This window comes from Malurus melanocephalus, unplaced genomic scaffold (genome assembly GCF_030028575.1).
Source record: "Malurus melanocephalus ecotype Western Australia unplaced genomic scaffold, MMel_1.1 scaffold_348, whole genome shotgun sequence".
NCBI classification, from domain to species: domain Eukaryota; kingdom Metazoa; phylum Chordata; class Aves; order Passeriformes; family Maluridae; genus Malurus; species Malurus melanocephalus.
The window spans coordinates 256608-278901 of record NW_026623580.1 but is presented as its reverse complement, the minus strand read 5'-3'; positions in this window follow the sequence as shown (position 1 = coordinate 278901).

Below are 22294 nucleotides of genomic sequence, written 5' to 3'. Positions count from 1 at the left end.
GAATAAATCTTTCTTTTTCTTGCCCTATTTTCTTTCCTATTTATTTTTGGAATTTTTTTTCTGTAAATATTTTCTAATTTCCTCTCTGTTAAGTAGATTTTGATCTCATGTGTTTGCATTAAATTGAAGTAATTCCTTTTCTTKTATTAAGTGTTCCTGATGAACACAAATGGGCCCATGTTATCATTCTTGGGAATATTTATATGTTGTACAAAAAATTTGCTCTCGTGAATAGCCAGAACACACACTCTGAGTATTTTGAGGACTCAGCCAGGAGCTTCTCACTATATTTAAAAGTGGTTTTCTGAGCTGGGAGGTCATGGGTAGTGGTTGTCTGCATTTGGAAAGTAATAGAAAATGTAGCATTGCCTGTATCATTCATTTATTCTCATCACCGGCACATAAATGTTTCCCTCATCTAATACTTCACACCTCTACGGGACACATTTATTGTCTCAAATGTGCAGAGCTACAGCAGAATAAGGACTTAAATAAACCACAGGTGTAAAAAATTCCAACTGGCAACCTCCAGCTAAACACCACGAAGCATGAAAAGACACTTGTTGGAGGTGGAAGGAGCGGTTTGATTCAATCCCTGCTTCAGCCCAGACATGTTGGCCCAACTCTCCCCTCCCAGCAGCTGACTCACAGGAGCGTGGGCAGTGGCACTGTCACCAGAGTGGTGGCACTGGGACTCTGGAGCTCTCCTGACGCCTGTCTGACACCAARGAGCTGAGATGTGTGGTGAACACATTCAGGCGCTGCACTCACCGGAGGTGAACGGCTGCTCCTGGCCTGGGATCACCAAACTGARGCGGGGACAATTTTAGTCGCCAGCTTTGCCCCGGTGTTGAAAGCAACAAAACCTGCCTGAGCTGCTGGTGAGGGAGGCAAGGGATGGATCTGCTTTAGCTCTGTTTTTCGTGCTGCCAGTTGCCAGGGAGGAGCCAGCGTGGCATCTTTGGGAAGTGCTGCAGTTGAAAGCTCGGCTGCCATCAGGTTTTATGGCCTCATCCTCTGCTCCCTGTGCCTTTGGCTGTGTCCCCACCTAGAATCCCCTCCTGGCAAGAGTCTCTCATCATTTGCAGCAGGGCAGGGCCAGGCAATTAYAGAACAAACACCTCCTGCCTGCGTCTCCCTCTCCTGATTTGAGTTTTAGTGAAGAGAAGGCACRGCAGCTGCATCAGGCAGGCCAAGCACAGTGCCTCCAGTGAGTTGGCTGGAGAACTGAATCCTCCTTAGAAATACCTTCTAAAGACCATGGCAAAGGGGGATGACCAGAGCACCAGCTCTTTCCAGCCTCAGCACAGCAGTGGCCAGCTGGAGAATGTGGGTGCTGCATTACTGCCTATGTCAGCAGGGAATGGAGGAACAGAGGGAATTTTTTTATTAAAGTGTGAAATGCACCAGTGCGTAAGTGTTAACTTATTTGAAAAACATCAGCGTGAATAGTTGGCATTACATTGCTTTGACTACTACTGGGAAAAGCGTTTGCAATTTTTCTGCGTTAGTGAAAGCCACACGATCCACTTTATTCTTATGTTCATATTATTGCAGTTACAAGAGACAATTTGCAAATGCCTGGCTGCTCCATAAAAGCCAAAGTACTTGGATTCACAGCAGGTACTAATTTTGTGTGCATCTGCTGAGCTGTGCATGGCATCAACCTGTTTTTAATTACACCTGCATGTCAGGCTCAGAATGCATCTGTGAACAGGGAAGATGAAAGGTAGGCAGAACAGGATGTCATGTATTTCCCATCACYTTTCGCTGGCTGGCTGCCCACAGAAGTAAGAGGAAATTCCCTTCTTCCATGGTGAAAATGTAAAGATTTACTGAGCTTTGCCCTGCCAACAGCAAGGTGCAATCACTCCTTCAAGGAAGTGTGCACGTGTTAACAGGGGTGAGCAGGGGAGTTCCAAAGAGCTTTCCACACCTTCCCCACCACTGATCTGTAAAGGGCAASAAGTAGCTCTTGCTTTGTTATATTTCATTTGCATTGAAATGTGTGAGTTGGTTGACTTAATACYCCAACTTCATTGTGAAATAAAATATGTGAAAGCAGGAGTGACCAGGACTTTTCAGTGGCTGGAGCAGCAAAGACAAAAGTTAAACAACACTTTCCCCTTCTATTATTTCACCCAAGTATAAAAAAAAAAAAAACCTGTGTAAATGCATTTTTGCAAATGAAATAATTCAGACTAAAGCTAAGGATGGCCATGACACTTGAAACACTGGACAAGGTGRTTCAAACACTAGAATGTCAGAAGAAATGTTTTTCATGAAGTAATTCCCCTCTGAATGAAACATACTAAGGCATTTGTGATTGCACCTTCAAACCATTCCTAATTTATTCCTGTCACTTGAAATAGTTTCTTTTTCTAATTGCATTAAAAATTGGGCACTGTAAAAGCTGTGGTGTGTGCCAAGAATGTGTATGTGTAGTCGGTGCCTAAAACAGGGAAAGAACAGTTGCATTTTTTATTCAGGAATCCAGTCAGACTTTGAAAGCTACCTCAACCACTTTRCTTCAAAAAAACAGCACTGAAAATCAGTAATGGTAATACAAATTTWAAAATAAAGAAGTCATTCACAAGCCCTCTCTATTTTAGCCTAAGTGCAAGTTGTTGRAACTTTTTGATCCTATTGCTTATTCCTACAATATTTCTTGGCAATTTGGGGTCTCTCAGCAGAACCTACATGAATTAAGCTGTGATAAAAAGCTTAGAATGAGCTTAAAATGAGCTCAGCCCATCTGGCAGGATGAGCTTTGATTTTGTGTGCAGGTAACCTCGAGCCCTGGCTTTGGGACCCAGGACTGGGCTCTGCTTGGTGCAGGAGATGCAGAGGAACACTCCTGCCTTGTGCCCAGGTTGGTCACCCCTCTGGCAGCCCCAGGAGCTGGGGGMAATTCCCTGTGTCTGCCAGAGCTAGGGGAGAAGAAGGGATCAGGGCCAATGCATCTCACCGCTAAACTTCTGAGTCCAAGTTTTAAYGAGTTTAGTCAGAGGCCTTGGAGACCATAGACCTGAATTCCTGCTTTCCTGGATCAGGCACTGATCCAGTAGAMGCTGTGGTTGTAACTGCCCTGGCATCATCTTTGCTTTCCTGGAGTGTGATATGAGAAAAAAAGTCACCAAAACAAAACAACTCTTTTTTTAGTTCAGGGGAGGGCCTTTCAGTGTATTTCAAACTTGAAGTGAGAGAAAGCACAAAAAGCCAGAAATGAGGTTGAGATCCAAAGACTCCTGAAGGCTTCTGCCCCCAAGGCTTCCCTGCTTTGTAGCCCCATGATCTAAATATTCCCTGGATTTTTTGCATGCCTTTCCAATTTATGCCGCCAGCTGTAATTYCAGTTTCATGGTAACCAGGCAAAATCTCACCCTTTTCAGCAGTGCCATGTTCTACTCTTTATGACCCCTAAAGTTTACAGAGGTGGTGCCTTTACCTCTCTCCATTGTCGCTGTGTAGATGCATTTGTTTCTGAAGGGCAAAAGCTCATTGCTGATTTTAAAGTTTTCTCCTATTAACTTATTTCATCTGTCAGTGGATGTAAGTCTTACATAACATTTTTTCTTTTAGTGAAACCACAGTTTTAATACAACACTTTCTTTGTTACCTGAATACACTTTTGGTGCACTTTTGTTCAGGCTTCAGGAATCCAGACAAACAAGTGTTAATTCCCCATGATGTTTTCCAGCTGACAGGCCTAATTGATTTGATTTCCACTGTTTTCACAAGTGACCCCCCTCAACCCRTCATCACCACTTCTTTTGATACCTGAGCTTTACTTTCTCCTCTCACATTCCACTTCAACAACTAATAAAGAGCTTATTAGGAAGGAAGAAACTCATTATTTGTTTTCCGAACTCTGCTCCGTGTGCAGCAGATTCAGCGGATTATAGCCCTGTATTATTAATCAATACAGAACATTTGCTTCTATTAGGTTACCAGCATCTTTTATCATCAGGCTGAGGGTAGGAACCTGCTTCTTTGTGTTCTGCTACCCACGCTCCAGCTAGACTAGACAGAGATAAAAGACAGCTGAGTAATATTTTCCTGAGATCCCTGATGATGCACACAGATGGCCTGTAACAAATGAAATATGCAAGGTGACGGCTGGAGTTCTCCTCACTCCAAGTTCAACTTTTATGGCTTAGAGAGTACTTCAGTCCTTACACCACGGCTTCATGGTAGAGAGAGAGATTTATTTTCTTATCTGTAACAAGGTTTGTGAGTCTTTGCCTACCATGGCCATTAATGGTTGTAGTAGGAAGTAGCAAAGCACTCTCACYGTACTTCTTCCCTTATTAAAAAACAGCTGGGGAAAACATGTATTAAAAAGAGTAATGCAGCCATGTGGAGCTTGAAGAATTTAAAGGGAAGCACTGGAGAAGTTTTTTTATCTACATGGAATGAAATACAAGGCTGAAGAATCCTATTAAGGGATGTAGCATATGTAAAAGCAAGCAAACAATATCAAACAATAGTAAGTCAAGTGAAAGATTACATGTTGGTAGCACAGGGAAAAAAAAAGCTTGTTGCAATAAAGTAAACACAGATCTGTTTACAGTGCCTGAAAGAAACAATTTTTTTTTCCTGGCCTATTACTATGTCTTCTCTGTGACTGCCTTATCAGATCACAGTCCAGCTGGTGGCTGTGTCCATCAAATTCACTTTTGCTAATGTATTAAATAATCTGACCATAATGCCTGACTGTGGATCATAGTCTGGTGAGCAGGAATTCATCCAATTTGAACTGAACACATTTTTAAACACGTAGCTCCTAACCTTCYTAACCCCTGGAGTCTCAGCTTAGCAGAAGATCATCTTTAAACAATCCAAATATCTTCTGCAAGAGTTTAGAGTCAAAAAGTGACTTAGCCCTGTTGAACTGCAGAAAAGAGCTGATAAAGCAGGGATTCTTTGACTGTTTAATCAGCCTGGACTCCAGAAACCTGGGAGCAGCTCACCACCTTCCCAATGTTCATGTACTCAGGTGCAGAAGCACAAAGATATGGGSAAAAAAAACCCCAAAATCCAAACTGAGCTGCTGCCTGGCAACTGTGCCCTTCCCAGAGGAAGTTTTTTTTTTTGTGTTGCTCCCCTGGGGAAGGGGTGGCTACATGTTGTACATGGCTGTGCAGAAAAGTGCTCTGCTACAGACACACCCCACTCCTGAAAAACACAGAGCACCTGATCCAGAGACAGAAGGGGACAGTGGACAGCTCTAGCCAGAAGAGGTGGCAGGGAGCCAGGGAATTTGGGACTGGGGACCCCCACAGCCCTGAGCCATGTTTGGACCCAGCCCCACTGGTTGCAGTGCCAGTAAGAACAAAGAGCTGCTTCCCCATTAGGAGCTGTGGGATGAAGGCGTGGTGAGGAASCAGAACTGTGAGAAGAAATTGCAGGAATCAAGTAGGACTGTAAGTTGTGACACACAGATGCTGAACAGAGCAGATTTGGTGACTCTGAGTGACTGCTGAACGGCACATGACCCTCACACCATGCATCTCATGCCTTCAGAGTCTGATGGCAAGGAATCCCACTTAAATTTTCCAGATTTGTCTTTTTCTGGGCCGCACTGAAGTATTTACATAGGTGTGTATCAATTTTGCAGCTTCAACCAATTACAGTGACAGTTTTAAAATAAATCAATACATTATGTATGCATATAAAATAGACTGCATTTCTATATATAAACCCAAGCCATTTCCTGTCTATATGGAAAGTATTGGTATTGTCTGCTGTGTGAAAAAAAGAAAAAAAAAGGATATGCTCCACTTTTTCCATTTATCGTCCAGAACATACCCTCATATCAAACGTTTTCTGATTGAAAACAGCCTCTTAATGCATTACAAGTAAAAATAACCCATTATTGTGTAATATATGATATACCCTTTCCTCTTTTAGGCAAAGCAGTGCCTGCAAATATGTCTAGACAGAGTGATGGAAAAGCACAAATTGGCCTCTAACTGTTGCCACCCACTTATCAGACAAATCTGGAAAAAAATTTAAGATATTACAGTCTCACTCGTCGCACGACACCCATAAGGCAGAAAGTCTCTCTGAGGCTTCATGGCTTACCACAAAGCAGAAGTGTCAGAAACTTTGTGAACAGGAGCATGACTAAGTTGCCTTCATGGCCTGATGAGAATTGCCAAGTGACAGAAGCAGGCCAGGGTGTCCTGAGAGCAGTGGAATATCCCTCATATGTGAGGGACAGTGTTAAAAAGTCTTTTTCCCATGCTGCAGATGAATCAGTCACCTGCCAACGCCGCAGACATGATGGGAGCTCAGAATCTATTAGCCACATTTTGGAGGAAAGCTTTCAAGTCCTGACTTAATCCTTCTGCCCTGCACCTGATCRTTTTTTAAAACAAGCTTTTTAGCTCTCTTGAGTTTATGTCTGGTAATAAAGTTGTCTTGGACAAGGTTCTCTTTGTAAAAAGATCATTTTCCTCCTTTGGCACAACTCCCTGCAACCTTGTCGTGGCAGGAAAGAAATCAGCATCGTTTGTACTTGTATTGAGGAGTCTCAGGATGCAAGGTACATCTTGGATAAGAGCCTTTGGGTTTAGCTGTTCTTCTGTTCTCCCCCTCACCTTCAGACAAGCATGACAGGCTAAAAATGCTAATTTGCAGAAAGAAAGAACTGCAGAAGGACAAGAGAAAYCAGTTGCTCAMGAGTTTTCACCTGAGGTCACTTGKTGCCCACTTGCAAAATACCTTGTAYCTATTGTTCAGAAAGTGTTAGTCYTCCCTGCGATGAAAAGAGAAACRGTGAATCAACAAAGTGGGTGATTTTTGTAAAAAGGGTGTGCTGGATGATGTTTATACAGTTTGCAAGCACTTGCATGTTTTCATCCGTGTATTTACAGAGAGTTGGTGTGGAGGAAAGGTGATCGAATCTGGTCCCAGAGAAGTTGCAGGAGCCTTGTCACATTTTCATGTTTGAGAACRCTGTGGTGGTGAAAGCCAGGGATGAGCTGGGATGGTCAAACCCTGTGTAGGAGTGGGGTACTGGGATAACACACTGCCACTTGCTTTCGGCCCTTTGCTTTGCTGTTTGGGCTTCTTCATCTCCACCGTTGTGGGATCCCAGAAGGGAAGGGGTTGATATGGATGTGTCAGACACACAGGGAGCAGCCACGCTCAGCAGGTGGTTTGTCTGGGTGGAAGAAGAACCAGACCAGAAAAGAAATAACTGCAGTCACCTGTAATCTCTGAGTCAGCACTGAAGGGAAGTCTCTCCTATACRCACACACACACRTGCACACTCCCCCACACCACATAAATGCACTCCTGTGCACAGCTGAGATGCAACCTAAAGATCACCTTTCTTTCCTTTTGTTTTGAAAAGCTTGTGTAAGATTTCTCCCAACAGCATTAACAAGGAAAATGGCACATGCAGAACTACCATCTTCACCCATACTAGCAAAACGCTGATGGACTTTGCAAACATCACAACAATTTTAACACAGATGCCCCCACAAATTGAGCCAAGCTGTTCACTGTGCACCAGAAATGGTGCTGTGTTTGAGCTGCAAATACACCTATCTGTGTGAGGCTGCAGATGCAGATGTGCTGCAGGGACAGGCAGAAACTCAACCCAGGCAGTAATCTGCAAGRCAAACATCAGGAGGAGGCACTTTCCAGTCGAGTTTTGAAGCTACAGGCTTTCTACCAATCGTGCTTTGAATTTGCTCTGCTATTTTTAAACCAGAAGACACGTCCAAGCCTCTGCCCATCCCTCCCCTTATGTTTGGTGCACTTATCGGGGTTGGCATCGTGTCTGAGGCAGGAGATCAGTCAGGAAGTTAACCAGGAGTCCAGATGCTGCTCTTGGAAAGGCTCATGCCAGAGCCAGGCTTCCACGCGTTTCAGCTGCCAAATTCCCTCCACACAAATGTCCACGGTTCCTGGCTCTCGCTCTGGGGTAGTTAGAGGAAAAGCCTGGAGAAGAATGTTTTCTGCTCTGCAATTAACGGGGAGGAGCAGTGCCAGGGGAGCAATACTGCTGACATAGGTTGGCATGCCTCGCATTACAAGTTACTGTTTTCCAGCCAGAGAAAGTYCTTGTTTGTCCATGAAGATTCGCACACGTGATGGCTCAGGGAGTGCACTCCAAACTCTGCCCTGAGGAAGGGAGCTTGGCTGGGCTCCTTCCCACTCACAGGTTGCACTGAGATACAGATGCCTACACACATTTATTTGTTAGATAAATATTGCAATCCCTATCTCCCCCCACACATCACCCTAGGAAAGACTAATTTTTCAATAGCTGCTTACACTGTAGACCACAGCTTCTATGAAGTTATCACTTTATTTTCCTTCAGGCTCCTGAAATCCCAGCCCCATGGAAAGCTAGCACTCTATTTCAGGCTCTGTATTAAAGAAAACTTCACATGCTAGGAATGCTTTTTTTTCCTAAGTGGGGCTTTGGTTAAGCAAATCTGTCTGTGGTGCTCTGGCTGCCATCTCTGCCGTGGGGAACACATCTGCCTTTTGCTGGAATTCTGGCTCTGCAGGCACTGAAATGGCTTTTCTTCTGTCACCCTGCTTGAAKGCTGGGGCTGGTTTTGGTGAGCACRYGTTRCACTACCTGCTCATGAAAAAYAACAGTGGAAAGCCAAACCTGAACAGGTGCACATGGTGATTTCAAGTCACGATTAATCATCATGCTTCAACTAATTTGTCCCCTAATTTCATACCACTGCCAAGAAGGCATCTGAGACTGCAGGATCTATGAGCACCATCAGAATGGGGCATCACCTGGACCAAACCTAAGGGTCAGCAGAGAGCACACATGCACATGTCCCTCCTGGGACAAGGAAGTGTGAGATTCCAAATCCACAGTCACATTAGCACTTTCCAGCATGTTAATGCCTTTCACATGCTGAACCCTGGAGTTTTTTTCCTTCAATTTTAGATTACTCATTGAAATCTCTATTGCAACTGTGGACCATGAGCCCATACAAAGTGCTGTGAGCAGTAAACCCTTATGGATCCAGTAGTTGCCTGAGGCCTGATTTTGTTTCACGGGTATCTCTCAAATGCAGGGGTGTGCAGTTTGTTGGTTTTGAGCTAGGCTAGGGCTGAGTTTCAAATTACAGCTTGGGGATATCTAAAAAAACAGAAAAAAAAAAAAAGGAAGAAAAGATTATTCAATTTACCACAGGTTCTTTTACCAGGAAGTGATAACAGCAAACGTGACAATTGTAATCACAAAAGGAATTGCTTCCAAAAGTTCTGAGCAGCTAAAAATACTACAGAGAGGAGAAGGAGGAAGGATTTAGGACAAAAGCTGGAATTTGACCTTGGGTATTTCCACTACTGTCATACAGATCTTCCCATCAAAACCATGTGCTAAAAGTCCCAGTGCTCATAGCAAATGCTGCTCTATTTTAACTCATCCATTTTGGGCCTTCTTCATAAAGACCCATTGGTAAGACACGGTGGCAGGACTCACTTTTTGTTCACATCTCTGTATGAAGAGACAGCACTTCTCACAAATGACAGTAAAGGCCAGGGTATTGAGTCCAAGATTTTATCTTTTGTTTAGTGGCATTTTGGCTTCAGTTCCACTGCGCTGTTGACAAAGACATTTGAGCATTTTTATTGATTCAGAAATCTGGGCATTAAGACTCATCTTTATAGTTCACTTAAAAGTAAATGTTTCAAAATGTAAAACTCCTCATGCAGCTTTTAAACTTTATTGGCTGAAGACTGAGTGCTGTAAAATGATTTTTTTCAGTAATGGAAGTTCTATTTTACAGAAAACGGTAACCATTAACTCTGCCTGCTGAGAGCAAATGAACAAAATCAGACCTGCTCTGCTAAAAAGGAGGATTTGGTCACCATAATAAAAGTACAAATTTTTCATATCCTCTGTTTTCACAAGACCTACTCATTCCTAATTTACGCGTTTTACCACACAGTCATATGTTAACAGAGGAATAATTTTGCTCATTTTAAATGCAGCTGCAATGAAAAGTGATACAGGTGGAAACAGGAATGAATGAGRGACAACCTGGAAAACACCTTTTTCCTCTTCTTTCCTGCAGTGCCTGCGTACTAYCTGGAAGGAACTCAGGAGGTTATCCATGGTAGCATCAGCAACCTCCTTGTGCTTCCTGGCTGCTTTTTTTCCTACTTTTAAAGGCATCCAGTCTGGAGATCCACCCAGAATTTCTCCMGGCAATCCATTACTGGGCCTCATAATCTTACTGTCACAAAGGCTGGGGTTCTTTTCCTTGGTGTCTAATAAGAATYTTCCCTATCCCAGGTGAAGCCTCTCCCTACCTCTCTAGCTCACCACAGGCCAACGCAGGTGTGCTCTGCTACTTGTGATAATTCTTTAGATAGTCAAAAACACTTAGCATTCACTCCTATCTCTTTTTCTTTTCAGCAAGCAAATACAGTTTGTTCAGTCTTTTCCCCACAGGTAATTTTTGTCATACCTGTGGGGATTGCAACAATGCTCTGGATCCTCATCAGATTGTCTGCATCTACTGTGTGCACTGTGACCAAATGGAACTCAATGGGGCTGGATTCACTGAGTAAAAAAATATTAACAGCACCGAGAGTCCTGTGGCTCCTGAGTGTCTTTTCCAGCAGTGGTAGTGGGCTCACCATAGCCCCCAGACTCCATGACCTGCATATGGCATCTGCATGACCCCAGACATGCCCCAAGATATTCTAGCACATCCCTGGCATCCCTTCAAAGAGAGCTATAGGCCTCTTGCCTCCACTTTTTATAATGATGGTGTTTTTGCTGAGAACCTGGCCCCAGATTAATCTCTGTTGCCCTTTTCACTCACAGACCTCACAAGGATGTGTCTTGTTACTCCTTGAGCTCTCCTTGTCTGCAGAACACARAATTCTTCACACAAGGGAACAGCATGTGGGAAGGTTTGAGAATTCAGCAAGTTCTCCTCACATAAATCACCTAACAACTCTCACAGTGTCCTTCAGCTGCTTGAGAAGTTATTATCCCCATCCTGCTTTAGTGCATGCTATTCCTGCTGCTTTCCTGAGAAACTTTCTGTACTGAACACCTGTGGAGTATCTACTTGGTCATCTGTTGCATCCTTGACTYTGTCTCTAAAATTGATGGAATTTTTGAGAAACTGTTTTTTGGCTTCTTTTGGCAGACTTGAGCTCCATCACAAAAGAGAACTGCAAAATTGCATGGGTGCCATCCGACACGTGCAACCACAGGAAGAAGGGAAAAAAGTTGGGCGCTGTACCTCAGTGACTGCTTCTCACATGTCTCTGTGCTTTCCCTGGCTCTAGAGTCTGGCTGCAGGAGTTGATTTGAAGGGYTGGGAGGGAGCTGGTGGTGGCTGATAGAAATCCTTGTGGGGGCAACACAATTGTCCTGTTCTGGGTGGGTGCAGCTACAGAAAGCTCAGGGTCCAGGACTTTGGGTTAGGGTGTGCTAAGCACACATACAACTTCTCAGAAGGCAAGGTTTAGAAAAAGGTAGATAACAGTCTTTGAACCATTTAGGGAAAGTTGAACCTGTGTGAATGTGAAATAAAGGCAGGGCAGACAGGGTCTGAGTCTGCTCAGGCATGGGATGTTTCAGAATGCCTCCAAATCCACACAGGGATGGCATTTTTGTTATTGTACCCACCACTGACTGTCAAATGGTCTGAACTTAACCTCTGTCCAACATTCAGGCTGTCCCTTGGCATGGGTACGGCCTAAAAGTCTCTCTCTTTGGTTCAGACATCCCTTAATTTTGTTCAGTGCTGCAGGTTCAATAACCAGGATGGTCAGAGCAGCTCACGGTGTGCTGACCACACAAGCAGACGTGTGCAAGYGGACCAGAGAGCCACAGGAGCACAGAGCTGGCATGGGATGGGTTGTCAAAGCTTAGCCAGCGTGCTGGAGAGACTTTTCAGCCCTTGCTGGTGTTCATAGACGAATTTAATGCTAGCTTKGAAATTTCATCCAGAGCAGCACTCACACCCATGAAGCAGAGAYGTATTTTGGGAGGGAGTAAGACGCTCGAGCGGTACCTCCCTCTTATTCCTTTGGGATTTGCTAGCAGCCTTCCAGCTCACCCCARCCCTCCCTGGGATGGCAATCCTTGTTCCTGCTGTGCAATCCTACCCAGCACACCCCCTCAAAACCCCCACGCTGCCACAGCAAGGGATGCCGAAGCCAATATTCTCCTCCCAGGATAACAGGAAAAAGAACAGCCCTTCACCTTACATTAAACGCCTTAAAATAAGCGCTGAACSAGCCTGGAACTGCCTGGTGCGTGAGCGTCCATCTGGGAGCAGGGAACTGGCAGRGGAGCCCCRAGTGACACAARTGACACAAGTGACACCTCCCTTCCTCGCTGACCTGGCGGGTCCCTCCCCAGGATCTCCCAGCACCCGCTCCCCRGTGGGATGGCGTTCTCCTGCCAAGGAGAGATCGCGTTACCCAGGCCCCTTGAGTAATTCTGGTTCCCAGCAATTGTTTTCTGGTGACCTTTTATTGTTAACAATTAGCGCTGGCGCTGGAGCACAACTGGTGTAAGCATATTTTACATCCTCCTCGAGCAAACAAAAAAGCTGGGTGGGCACAGGCCCGTTTCCTGGTTCACACCCATGACTCCTTTGTGTCTCAGATCTCCTCCCACCATGTGTCATAGTCAGCAAACCCACTCCCTTACCTTTTGGCTCCCAGATAGAGTGACGTCTTCGAGGGATGCGTAGGCATGCTCAGTGTATCCCATTATTTCYTTTCACATCCTATAAGAACACTGCCTCTCCCTAATACTCAGTGTTTCCTTATCCATGAGGCCAGAAATGTAAATCCCCATRCAACAGAGTGCAAAGAGCGAGCCTGAAGGATGGTTTCTATTTATTTCAATGTACAGGCTATAAACACCGCCCTCCTACGCTATGTTTTGGGTTCTTGCATGTATTTCCATACAGTAAATATCTTGACAGTTCCCTCTGCTCGACCTCAGTKATATACACACATCCCTGAAGGCACAAACACATCAACAGTCTGCTAATCTTCACGAGTAATAGCATAGATTTTCTTCTCTCTCCTCACTTTATTAAAATACGTTTGGGGAGGAAAGGTGTAGTTGGCTGCCTGCTCCATGCCAGTTGTGGTAGCCCAGGAACGTGCCCAGTTCCTGAGCCAGGGACCCTTCCCAGATGTGCGAGACCCTTCCTTGTCTTTCCTGTGGGGAAGAAGGGAAGGTGGGGAGGCAAAAGAACGGGGAAAGACACTCGGGTCTGATCTTGTTTCCTGCATTACGGAGTGTGAGGGGCGTGCGGAGGGGGGACACCACATGAATCAAATCGTGATTATTTCAGGGTACAACTGGCGATCAAAAACAACTTGAATTTCTCCCGCAGTCTGCTGCCAGCTAGCACACCGCTCATTCTCTCTCTCTGTGGATAGCTTCACTTAACAGGTCTGTGCCATGACTAATGAAGCCGTCTCTCCACTAGCGCACTAATTCCAGACCTTTTGGGAAGGAGCCCGGCTGCAGCTCCCTGCACAGCCCTCCCCTCCTCGCAGGCTCCTTATGGCCACCCTGCAGATCCCTCCCACTGCCTGCGCTGTGCTCGGCACAAGTGTGAGAAAATATTTCTCCCTCAAATCTGCTTTCGGGAGAGCGCTGTTTTGCAATGACATTTAAGGACAGATTTTTCTGGGGCACTTCTCGCTTTATCCGAAACGTTTGAAAGGCACTTCCTTGGGAATCTTCTTGCCTGCTCCTCGGTGGCATGTTATCTGATCTCTCTGTAGCCACCGGCTGTGGGGAGAGGCACGCGTTTCACCGGTAAAGTCATAGTTAAACTAAACATTAAACTGTCCAAGAACTGACTTCCTCGACAGCTCTGATTCAGGCTCCCAAAAATGCTCTACGCAGTGAATCATGCTTCCTTCTGGAAATGACAGAACTTCCTCATCATGGTGTTCTAACTTGCCCTCTCCTCGTCTCCGGTGCTATCAGGAAAGGATTGAATTGCATGCCACATTTTTTCCGTGGTCGGCAGGGAGATGCATCCTTTCTGAAGAGGAAGAATTTCTATGAGTCAAAGGATGACAAACTGAAAATTAGTACCAGCCGCAGCAATAGATGACAAACAACAACATACAGCCCCGTAGAGGTGGCCAGTGGGTGTATATTGGCTATTTGCCTTTCTGGCAACTTGAGCAGCCTAACGACTGAGAGGCAAACTTGCTTTTCTCCACTCAAAGTAGGAGCAAAGTTGAAAATGCTAGCATTAGCTGTCTGATTATCTTCCCTGTGCTTGGTTTGACAGGTTTGACACTCTGCCGAGTCAGGTAAGGCGGGACAGAGCAYGAAAGGTCCCAGAGCCCAGCCCAGCTTTGAAGGACACGCAGCAAGAGGGTGGGGAGGGGAAGGATAAAGGACAGCACTTCCTGGGGCTTGTTCCAGTCAGACTCACGCAGCTCACAGGCACTGTGGTGACAGCAATTTACAGACAGTTTGCTGCACGAAACTTTGGAATCAAAAAGACAACCCCCGGCTTCACCCCCACCCCACGCAAACCTCTGTGACTGCTGAACAGCGCAGCYCTGGGGTAAATACCTGACCATATGGTAAATGATGGCTTGCACTGGAAATCAAAATTCTAACAGCTCTTTTTGCCTCTTGGTGTACARAATTTTAACTCCCTCAGAGCCAGTGCAGGTCAAAGCCCAAGAGGCACAGTCATTATTAGTTGCCAGGCTCTGGGGCATTCCTGGGATGAAATCCTGTCCCAAACCAAATCAGTAGCAAAATCYCAAAGGAACAGATTTTCAACCTCTTTTAGACATTATATAATAGGAGGGGCTGGACATTAAAAACTGGAGGGTGGTTGAATGGKAATATAGGGGCAATTACTGTGCTTTCCTTGGAACAAACGTTTCCCTTGCCATATTCCACAATCAGCAAAGCAGTATGTACTTAACAGGGAAGAAGAATAGATAATAAAAATATGTAAATTTTCAGGCATTTAATCCAGATKAAATGCATTTTTTCAAGACAACTTCAGGAACATTTATTGCCTTTGAGACTTAAGTTTATATTCCTGCCCTTTACATTGTCCCTGGGAAATGGTATTATTCACATATTGACATTTCATTATTTCAATGTGGTTCACACTTGCTGTTCATAGCAGATGAAGACCATTAGAAACAGGCATGAAGAGAGGGAACAAAATAAATGCTTTATGCCTGTTTGGGGTTCCCTTTCGCACTGGGTAGGCTTGGAGCAAACCTAAGGTGGAAATCAGGGATTGTAGAAGCRTAAGAAAACTCCTGAATCATCAAGTCCAGTCACAGGCAGCACAAACACAGAGTCCTTTTCAAGGACAAATGGATCAAGTTTTATCCTGAAAAGAAGACAACTTGTTGCTTCTTGAAAGGCTACTCAAAGTCTTACTCCTCCAACATATATTTTCCTGATTTCCTCCACATGCTTCTTTGTGGCCAGAACAATCTTTGTGGCGTSTGTTTTAACTCAAAACCCACTGGTAACAACAACCCATTACTCAAATGCAATGCTTCCAGGCAGCAGCTGATTGAATCACAAGAGCAAAAAATATTCWTAATAATAACTAACAGCCAGATCATTTGAATACACGTATGGGCTAGGGACTAGAGTAGCACACAGAACAAAAGTACCTGCTCATTCATGACCCTAAAMCCATGATCCTTTAGCAGGCTGATCTGCAGCAGCAAGGCAGGGGGATAGGTGTTAAATACCAAGGACTGATCGTGCTCAGCAGTTTTGCAATCAGAGAGGGCCTTGCCAATCAGCTGATTCATTTCCTGTGGTCCCTAGGATGCAAAAATGAGAGGTCTCATCCCACTGCCACTGTACCGGGTACGCCTCATCGATGGAGTCCAAACCGAAGCAATCTGAATCTAATGGGAAAATTCACACATCAAAAGTATGTAGAGTCATGGAAATGTAATTGAAACAACACCCAGAAAGAACATTTCGTTTTTTAGATTCCGTTGGTTTGAAAACTGYACTCTTAATGCAGAAAGGCTTACTTTTAACCACAGAGAGCTATGGGAATTAGAAATTATCTATCTTCAGCAGCAATGTTTGTTGCAGTTTTTTTATTCATCTGTCTTTCAGATGAGAATTTGAGCCCAATTTTTGTACAGCTGTTGACAAACCTCCCCTTGACTGCAGTGGAAGAGGCCGATTGTTCATGTTTGGAAGATATTTCAGATGTCTTCTGTCACACAACAAGCACACGCAAAAAGAACTTGTTCAAGTTGGATAGGCTGGAACACAGGARCAAGGAGTTGTTCCCAGGAAAGGGAAGACTTGGTTTACAGGAAGGTCCATGGACAGGAGAGGAACTGCAGGATTAAAGAGGCACTTTGGACTGGAGGAAAAGCGACACACCAGTACCAGGTCTTGTCACTGTGGTTGCAAACCAAGATATGCAAGGTGGACGTGGCTCTAAGCCAACTTGCTGCAAGAGGGGAACCCCAAACAGTCTAAGATGCRTGAAGCATTTATTTTGTACCTTTTCTTCATGCTTGTTTCTAATGGTCTTCATTGCAAATCTGAAGGCAACAGTGGTGGCCAGAAAAAGTTCTGGACTTAAGAAAGTGCTGGCTGGAGTGGGGAGTGGAGGACATACTCCTGGCAGCAAGATGTCTCCTCACAGCTCTGATGGGTCAAATAAAAATGCTCTGAGTTTGGGTAGYGCTTGGCTGGTTGTACAACACGCTGTACAATGGTGACATTCACAAATGCCACTGCACACTGTGATTATGGATTTAGGGGCCTGTTCCTTCTGCTCCCAGATCTCTTAATATCTGTGAATACCACAGTACAAAAATGCCATAAAAACTCGCAGAAAAGCTTTTTTCAAAGTGCTAGCCTGGAAAAGGAATAAGCTGCACAAGAAGCCGTGAGCTGTCTTCAGAAAATCTGTCAAAATCAAAACTGCAAAACTTTCCTGTCACTTCCAGTCCCCAAGCTGGTCTTTYCCCTCTCCCACAGACCCACATGTGTATGAACACATAACCATGGTTATGAGCTCTCTTTCCAAACATCTCCTCCCCCTACTCACCCCCATTTCCTCTGCCCTCTCCACACGCACGTTCAGGCTCCTTGCCCTTCTGCTYACAGAAAGACTGACTGCCCTTGCACACTCGCAGGTGGAAAACAAAGTGCAACCCCAGGGTCAGAAGGGCTGATTGGTGCCCAGCCAATCAGCTGGGCTGCCATTCAAGGAGACTCAGGGAAGAATTCCTGCCAAAGCTCAGCTCCTCCAKGCTATCAGGGTGCTGCTGACTCCTCGTCCTGTGAGACCCCAGCAGGGCTGGAAGGTCACCACGTGCCTTCAGAGGGCTGTGGCTGTGTGCTGGTGACTCACCAGGAGGTCACCAAATGAACCAGATCCTGAGCACTGAGAAACTCTGCCAGCCCTGAGCAAATGGGAGAAAAGGGAGGAAGGAAGTTTTGCTTGTTGCATTTTTTCATGGTGATCAGCGCTGAGTCAAAAAAAAAGGGCCTCAGGGTTAGAGGGGAGAAAGCGAAAATCATTAGAGAAATAGAATTAAAAAAGGATAAGCCAGCTGGATAGGAGTAGGAGCCCACAGACACCATATTCTTCTCACTGCAGATGATGGCTGTGAGAAAATCAGAGAAGGCAGTGAGTGACAAGTGGGAGGTGATAGTCTTCACTGCTGGAGTATGACCTGCTTTTTTCTCATCCTGGCCTCTCACTAATCCAACCAGTTATTCCCTGTGGGAAGACAGAGGGAAAAGGCAGCATTGGGTAGTTCCAGTCGAGTGTGCTTTCCCAAAAAATGCCTCTGGAGCAACGAGGTTGATTTCTGCTCAGGTTTTAGCAAGCTGTTCTCAGTCACTTGTACTGWCAGAGCTGCTGGACACCACAAAGGTGCTGACCAGAGCACCAGAGCTAAAGCTCAGACACACTGCAGGCTTTGGTGAACTCCGAGCCCTTTGCCAAGGTAAAGTTGCCATGTTTTACACACTAGAATTAAGGAAAAATAACTCTAGCATAGCATGATTGCACTTCTAATAGTATGTGCTAACTGCTTTGCTGGAGAATTGAGCAGCTGTTGCAAAAGTACCAGAAAATTACTGGCTACATAGTTTTCCACATAGGATGCAGGACATRCTCATACTATATAGGATGTCCAGCAGTTCCAGTAATACACCAAATATATGCCCAGAAGTTAGTTTTTGAGATATTTACAATTTGGGCAAGAATCCTTTCAAAATATTTCCTCAGGCAACCAGGAGCATAGGGCTGAAGAGTTTATCTTGGTTAACTCTGACTGGTTTAAAAGGAAAAAAAATTGTGGGGATCAGCTCATTAGCAGCTGTAAACTGGCACTGCTCCAGCAATCAAATAAACTTCTGAGTTCATGAGGTGGCTATAGAGASTCTGGCCCTATTCTTTATTTAATCCTACAATATGGTAAGGATTTTACCCCACTGTACTGGAAAGAACCAGCTTGGTTTGAATGAAGAAATACTTGATGATTTTCAGCTCTCTCTAATTGTCAAGTTGCTACCACCAATCTCGAATCCAGACACTCCTTGTGATCCTCTGTGTGGTCAGTGCTTGACATCCMCTAGAGTGGATTTCTCAAGCAGATAGCTGAGACTGATGTAGAAATGTCAATTTTTGTGCCCACACCTATTAAATAAATGTCCTGCTTCTGGGCAACAGCTTGGTCCTATGTATCTTTTCTATGGATACAATTTTCTGCATATTTTCCAAACCTCTTAATAAAAGTAGGCACTACATAAAATCYTTGATGCCAAATGTGTTGCTTTGACTGTGTTTCCTCCAGTTGCCCAGGAAAGGAAAAGTGGGGAAAAGACCTGCTAGTCAAACAATTTCCAGGATTGCCTGTTTTCCTTGCTTGTAAAAAGGTTCACTACAATTTAATGTTAGCTCCTAATGAATGCTCAGCATAGAGTACCAGTACCTTGATTTATGCTCCTCTGTGATATACTTTTGGCAATTGTTCAAACTGCTTTTCTTTTTCTTAGTGTTTCATTGATTACCAAGGATGCAAGTTGGTAAAAGAAGGAAATTGATATCAAGAAGTCAGAAATCCTGGATTTGGTAAATCCAGCTTGCACATGAAAATTTGTATTCCTGAAATGCATCATTCTTTTGAAAGCCAGCCCTGCTAAATCTGTATTTGTGAATGTTAATTATGGAGGCAAAGCTCATGACTTTATAGCCTGATGGGATTTTGGTGCTTAAAAAAGGAATTAAAYCATCTCATTATTTTTGAAGAACGTAAAGCCACTCTGCAAAATCTACAGCGTTTGTTATATACAGAATAAATCTTTTGAAAATTGACATAGCTAAGTTTGAATTGGTGTGATTTAAAAAAAAATAATATAAGACACACAGTAAGAATYTTTTTCCACCTCTATCAACCTGTGAGAACCTGACTTACATAATTCACTCAGAACTACCATATGGCTGTAACTCCTTCAAAATTTATTCTTTCTTTTATTGGAAGGTGCCTCTTCCAAAAGAGTCAAACGGTACTATATGCCAGAGATTGCCACAAATAACTTTCCTCTTTGCAAATAACTGTTGCTACTATTATTGCCAGAGCCAGCACAGCACAGGAAAAAATACCCTCTGTCACAATGATCCCTATTCAGAGTCCAGTGGAAACCTGAACTGCTCCAGGAGGGCGCTGCCATTAGGGAGGACATGCTCARGAAGACAAAAACGGTGTGCTCTTTAGGAGCTGTGCAAAATGAAGGARTATTTTATGTACAGCCCCATACATGCAGTCGAAGGGATGGCTGGGGAGATGTCTGCACAGGCTGGAAAAGAATTCTGAAATTAATATTTAAGGAAAARAAAGTACAATTTGGGCAGCACTGAAGTTAAAGGGCACTGCTGCACGATGAGGCCATGAGGACTGGCTGCAGAGAGTCTGTGTTTGGAGATGGAGATGTAGGGGATGTACTCCCAAATGCCTGGACTCTTCATGGCTTTGTTTGTATTTTCAGCTTTCATGCTAACTGTGGCACATATAGAATTATTTTAACATACAACATAAGAATTTTTATTTGTCTGAATTATAATACACCATATGTGAATGCATCTGTTCTCCACTGTGTTACATTTATTATTTGTACTATGGTGGGGCCTCAAGTTTCCACCTCAGATCAGGGTTCCAACTTGCTAGGCAATGCACAAACACATAATGGGAAACACTCCCTGCCTTGAGAAAAACATATTCTAAATTGACAAAAACAGCCCAGGGTGGGAAAGGAAAACAGCCAGAGTACCGTTCCATGGCAGCTAAACTGAAGTTGCCATGGTCCTGCACCTCCAGTCCAGAACTCAAATTGCCCATTCAGYGGCTTAAACTGGCTCATAATTTGAGTAACTCCACCCCAGCAAGGAGAAGAGCATCACTGATGTGAAACCAGCCACCTTTTTTTTCTGTGTAAGGGTAGTTTAGCAGAATGAGCTCCCTGCAGTGATTCCTAATGTGGCACCAGCRCTGGCACAAGGAAAGGGCCATGACAGGACAGGGAAAGAGCAACAACCATGCCCTGGGTTGGCATAAGCTGCTGTGGAAGCTTGCAAAAAGCAGCAGGACACCCAGGACTGGAGAGGTCAGGCACAGAATAAATGCTCTGGCACTTGCTAGCAAGTGGGGTTTGYTCAACTTTTCCCACTTTGTCCAGTTTGTCCCACTTCTTCTCTCTGTGTGGGTGTTTTTGCACAAACACACAGAGGTCCACACGATGGTCTAGAAGGTGAGGAGCAGCATAGGATGGTCAGAATTTGTGGATCYTCAGAGCAGAAGGCTCCTGGGGCCGTGCTGAGTTCACCAGGCCATGGTCAGGAGATACTATTTCTGAACCCTTGGATGTTCAGTGACRTGTCACTAACAAGGGGTGTGCATTACATATGCTCAGAACCCAAAAAAAACAATGGGAATGGTTTTCATCCTCAGATCTGTGGCTGCTTTCTGTCCCTTTCATTTTCAATTTGCACTCTTGATTTTAAAAGTCCACTGGGGCTTGCTCCATCTCAGCATTTGGTTTCCTTCTTTGTCCTCCTACTGCAATCTGCTACCTCTTGTTATCTACCATTGTGCCTTTCTTTACTCCTTTATGTGGTTTTGCATGGTTGCTGCTGCCTCYAGGAACAARCTGCCTGCCTCTGAGGGCACATMWTTTTTATTTTTTTTTWAATTCTCATTTTAAAACACATGTTTTTCCCTGCATTTATGATGTAAAATTGTTCTGTCCTTCTCTGCTATGGGCCATGAAGAATGCCTGCTTTAATTTACCCTACATGCTGTGCTGTTCATTCTTCTTGTCTGTAATTTATGCCACATACTGTGCACTCCCTTGTATTATACAACATAAAGTTGCCAGATGGGTGAGTGCAACACACACTTTAAAATCAAGGCTTTAAGGCAACTGCTTAATCCAAAGCTGCAGAAGAAGCCAATGTGAAAAAAAGAAAGAGCATTTGAAAATATACCCAAACAGGTCAGTAGTTATTCTGTGGGGCTAACACTCTGAGAACACTTGCTRATTAGCATAGCATGTTTTTAACTTCTCCTTGACATTTAGTTCTTCCTGCTTGGTTCTCATGGTGTGTGATGGCAAAAAGATGGAGMCAACAGCAAGGCACTAATGGGAAAGAAGAATATTTGGTCCTAAACCAGGAGCAGACTGAATTTTCAGAACSAATTGTCAGAATGAGTTGGTGGCCAGCACTTGGAGACTTGTCTGGCTGTGGTTAGGGGTCAATTGGGCAGCGCACTGTGCCAGGCAATGGGGGATTCTGTAGAAGATGCTCAGAATCTGGGGCTTTTGTTGTTTTTGCTGTCTTGCTTTCTCTTCCTGGCAAAGGCCATGTTGTATCTCCTTAGGGTTTATTTTACACTTTGTGGGCTGAATAAGTGAGGATTTCCAGCTCCCAGGTACCACTGCTGCCCTCCCTGCAGGATTCCTGGGACACGTGCTGCCACAGCCACTGCTCAGCCTTCAYCTTCCTTCCCCCTGTCCCATCACSGGRAGGGCTCCATYRARCAACMCATCTGCAAAATCTGCTCTGCTGTYGCTGCCCTCGACCACTGTACTGGGTTTGCATGGCCAGCTTTTGGCAGCAGAGGGGCTGCAGGGGTGGTTTCTGGGAGAAGCTSCTGGAAGCTTCCCCCATGTCCAGCAGAGTCAATCCCTGACAGCTCCAGGATGGACACACTGCTGGCCAGGCTGGGCCAGTCAGAAATGGTGCTGACACCTCTGGGA